We start from the raw sequence: 4,522 nt of genomic DNA on the forward strand, positions 1-4,522 counted from the left end.
CCAAAGAGGCTGGAGACAGGCTGTCTGGGCCAGGGGCTGCGGATGGGATGGGTCCTGCTCCATCACCCCCCAAAATGGAGGATGCTGCAACCAGATCACTGGGAGAGGCAGGACCAGGCAAGGAACCTGCACCGGGCAGTTGATCCATCCCAGCTGCTGTCCCTCTGCCTGCAGCGGAGCTCAAGGATGGTTCAAACCCAGTCCCGCTGCCTGCTCCTTCCAGCACATGCTCTGCCACACTAGCTCCAAGCCCCTCTTCACCTGGCAGCTCCAAGTTTGTGCCAAGCTGGTCCCCAAGGGCAGGTGATGGGGGTCCCGCTGGTCCATAAGCTGCTGAGCTGGGAGCATCCCCTACTGAGTTCAAGCCAGTGCCTGGTCCATTGGCTCCAGGGAGACCTGCTCCTTGGGGAGCACCAGCTGCCATCCCCCATGGCTGCGACCCCCCAGTGGATGGAGGCACGGGTGCTCCCTGGGCAGCACCAAGGTCGGGGCTCGCTGATGTCTCTGCCCCAGACATGGGGCCAGCTGCAGCCCCCAGGGGTGGGTAAGCAGCCCCAGGAGCGCTGGGGGATTCTGCGGGCATGTCCCCTGGTCCTTCAGCCCCTGAGAGGTTGGGCTCCAGCCCAGCACTGCTGGAAGGTGCGGAACCAGGCAGGGACACTTGTCCCAGTACTGAGGCTCCTCCTGCTCCTGCTTCGTTCCCAAGAGCTGATGGAGGGGACAGTTCAGCATTCACCAAAGCCCCTGTTCCTCCAGCTGGCAGCTCTCCGGTGTTAGCAGGGTCCTGCTGAGCACTGAAGGCTGAAGGACTCATGTCACTCTTGGTATCTGCATAGGGACTGCCATCCCCTGGACCTCCTGCCTGTGCCGTCTCCCCTGCACCCTCGGCCCCCTGAGCTGGGAACCCAGCAGCAGGCCATGACAGTCCATCAGGTGCAAAAGATGCTGAGCTGGGGGCATCCGAAGCTGAATTCAATCCAGTGCTGGGTCCATCAGCTCCCTGGGGAGCACCAGCTGCCATCCCCCATGGCTGCGACCCTCCAAGGGATGGAGACATGGGTGCTCCTGGGGCAGCATTGAGGTCAGGGCTCACTGGTGTCTCTGCCCCATTGTCAGCTGCAGGCAGGGTGCCAGCCCCCAGAGGTGGGTAAGCAACACCCAGGGGTAGGTAAGGAGCCCCAGGAGCACCGGGGATGTCCATGGGGGACGGCAGGGCAGTAACAAGCAGCAGTGGCTGTTCTCCGGTGGGACTCTGCCATCGGGCAGGCTGCAGGGACGGCTCAGCCAGACCCACAGCCCCCACGTCCCCTGCGGGCAGTGCAGTGGCCAGGGGATTCGTGTCACTCTGTGCATCAGTGGGAACCCTTGGGGCCAGCAGCAAGGTGTCCGTGTCCCCTGTCACTGCGGGTGCCTCACTGGCTGCAAGCAACAGGGCTGAACCAGGAGTGTCTGATGACGTGCCGGGAGCTCCCTGCTCATCCCCATCCCCACCGCCGGCTGGTGCCAGTGAAGCAGCCAGGCTCAGTGCAGCCTGGCCAGGGAGGAGGGAGGGCTGCACTGAGTTTCCCACTGTTCCTGACACTGTTGTGCTCTCCAGAGGCAGGAGGGACAAACCAGCCGTGCTGAATGCACCATTTACTGCATCTCCCATGTCTCCGGGCACCGAAGCCAAGGAACTTTCCTCGGCAGCCAGGGACGTTTCTCCCACTGGCTCTGGGGTGATGCCCAGTGCCCCACTCACCACACCATCCTGCTGGGTTGTGAGCAGTCCCCCGGTGCTGGGGCTGAGGCTTGAGGAGTTGGCACTGGCTTTGCTTTGGATATCGACAGGCAGGGTTACGCCTTCCTCAACTGTTCCTGTGGCTGTGGTCAGCCCTTGGTTCGGCAGTGCAGTGACACTGGCACCCACAGGGCTGCCAGCAGTTGACTGTGCCCCCCAGGCGGCTGCCGGTGGAGGGGTGGTGGGGAGGGACATGACACCAGTGGTGGGGTCTAGGTCTTCTGCTCCTTCTCTGGTCACGGCCGCGAGGACATCCTCCTTCACATCTGCAAAGAGAGGACTGGTCCCCAAGGGCACGTCGGGAGCTGCCCCTGTTACATCAAACTCTGCTTCTGGGGTAACAGCTGGGTGCTGTGCGGAGATGGTGGCAGCAGTTGTGGCTGCAGCGGGAGCAGCCGAACCCCTCTCATTATCCTGAGATGCATTAAAAGGCTTGGTCACGTTCATCAAAGTTGGTACTGTAGAGCTGTATTCGCTCGCCACTGTCATCAAAGCATCCAGCTCAGCCCCGGGAGAGAAGGACAGGCTTGCCGGGCTCCCCGCGAGGGTGCTCTCAGCTATCTCAGCATCGGCTGCTGCGGTGCTCGTCTCCACAGAGCCCATCACCAGGGCACGAGGCCCCTCGCTCTCCGCCACGATGGGAGAAGCTGTCCCAGCAGTAAACGGCCCTTCAGTAGTGACAGGGATGGCAGCAGCAGCCCCGAGCCCTGCAGAGAAGCACAAAGCGGAGCATTACGCCGGGTGCTGGAGCCAGCAGCCTGCCAGGCTCAGCCATGCATCCCCTCCAGCTGAGAATCAGGATGCTCCTGCCCCTTCTTAAACCCTACTGCCTCATCCCACAGCCTTACAAGGCTCTGATTTAAGAGCCGAGGAGCGCAGCCTGGGCTGCCTTAGGCACAGCACTGCACAGCACCTTTTGCATCCCCAGCATCAGCAGCTGCTGGCTGAGACAGGACACAACTCATCACAGGTCAGGGAGAGATGCTGGTCCAAGCACAGAGGCAAAGGCAGCCACTGTAACCCAGCCCAGTTACACTGGGGATGGTACCGCCTGGCCACTGGGAAGAGCTGCAGCCCAGTAAGTCTAGTTCATAGCCCCAGGGGTGTCTGTAGGGCTCTGCCACCTGAGGACAGCCCTCAGCCCTCTTTGCCTCACTGCAGGGACAGCCCTGAGCGCAGCCGTTTCTGCAGAGCCTGGGTGGTTCTTGCGGTTTTTTCACCTTTCAGGTGTCTGAGGGACATTTAAATATACTTTGGCAGATAGGACAGCCAGGGCTTAGTGAAACATTCCCTGACTGCAAATGGCTTCTGGCCTGCTGCAGTTAAAGAAGGTTCATTAAATCTCTCCCGGGGTAGGAGCCTGCTTGCTCCTGCCCCTGTCCCGCTTGCCCCCAGCTGGGCACAGGCACCAGGGGTTCCCTGACCGTGGAGGGAATATTCATGAGCTCCCAGGACCAAGCCCTGCTTACAGCTTCCTCCTCCTGCTGCCAAAATCCTGCCCCACATCCAGGAGCTTCACTGAAAGGAGAAGGAGACAACACCCCACATCCCAGGCATTTCTCCCAGCACCCTCTGGCACCCATGGGTGACATTTCACCCAGGCTTAGTTTTAGGACAGGAATGTGGGCTCTGGGAAGACCAAGCTGCCACCGTTGGCTCCAGAAGGAGCCGGGCGGATCTGCTGACGCTTGGCTTTAGGCGGCTGCAATTAGGGGAGATGAAGGGCACCCCGAGGCTGAGACCCAGCAGGGTTTCACCGCAGCCCGACAGCCCAAGCCTGTTCCCCATCCTGGTGCTCCGGTTCATCAGGTTCCCCCTGCCAGGCAGCCAGATCCCCCTGCAGCAGAGGTGCCTCCAACCTTACTGCCGGCTCAGCTTGGTAGCTTGTGGATAGCTTGTGCCAGAGTCATTAATGAACATTATCTCCTATGCCAGACCAGTCCTCGAGGGGTCCATCCTCCTCCAGCCCCCCGTTCCCCCTCCCAGCAGGCTGCTTCCTCGCCATCTTCCCTGGCTGAAATAAGCTCTTTGCACCAGCCCCCCTCAGCCAGAAGAGCTCCGCCACTTCCCTCCCCATCTCAGGGAAAACAAAGCGCATCAATCAAGTCCCCCCAGGTTAGTTTGGCACACTCCATGCCAGTAAACCCATGTTTTATCTTCATTCTTCCATGTGGAGCAGGAAATGCCATCTACCCCACGCCACCCATTCATGGGAAGCTTGTGCAAGAGGGGCCCCAGCCTGGAGCACCAGCATTTGCTCTTCCCCGGGACGTGGGAGGGATGGGAGCATCCCTGGAGACCCGCTCTGCCGGCTGGCTTCCCTTGGCTCCCTTGCTGGAGGGGTATGCGGCTGCACGCAGGCTCCCGGGCTGGGCTCTCACCTCTCCCACGGGCCCACACCTGCAACCAGCCCCTCAGGGTGGTGCCTGCCCCATAAAACAATTTTCTAGCTCTTTGGCTGCAATGCATTGCAAGGACTGGTCATAAGAGGAGTTTCCAGTGCAGCCAGGAGGGAAAAGCATCTCACAAGCGTACTTGCTGTGCCCTGCAAGGGCTCGGGTAGCACGTGGGCTAGCAGAAAAATATAGGACGTACCATGCAGAATCCATACACAGCATCCCACAAAGGTGGAAAGCATCCATCCTCTGGTCCCCATGCCTCGGGCCTCCACGCAGGCAGAGCACTGGGAAGCTCAAAGGGAGGCAACAGCGGCGAGGCGCAGCTCCGTCCGTCCGTCCGTCC

Source organism: Aptenodytes forsteri, unplaced genomic scaffold (assembly GCF_000699145.1).
Source record: "Aptenodytes forsteri isolate BGI_AS27 unplaced genomic scaffold, ASM69914v1 Scaffold404, whole genome shotgun sequence".
Classification (NCBI taxonomy): Eukaryota; Metazoa; Chordata; class Aves; order Sphenisciformes; family Spheniscidae; genus Aptenodytes; species Aptenodytes forsteri.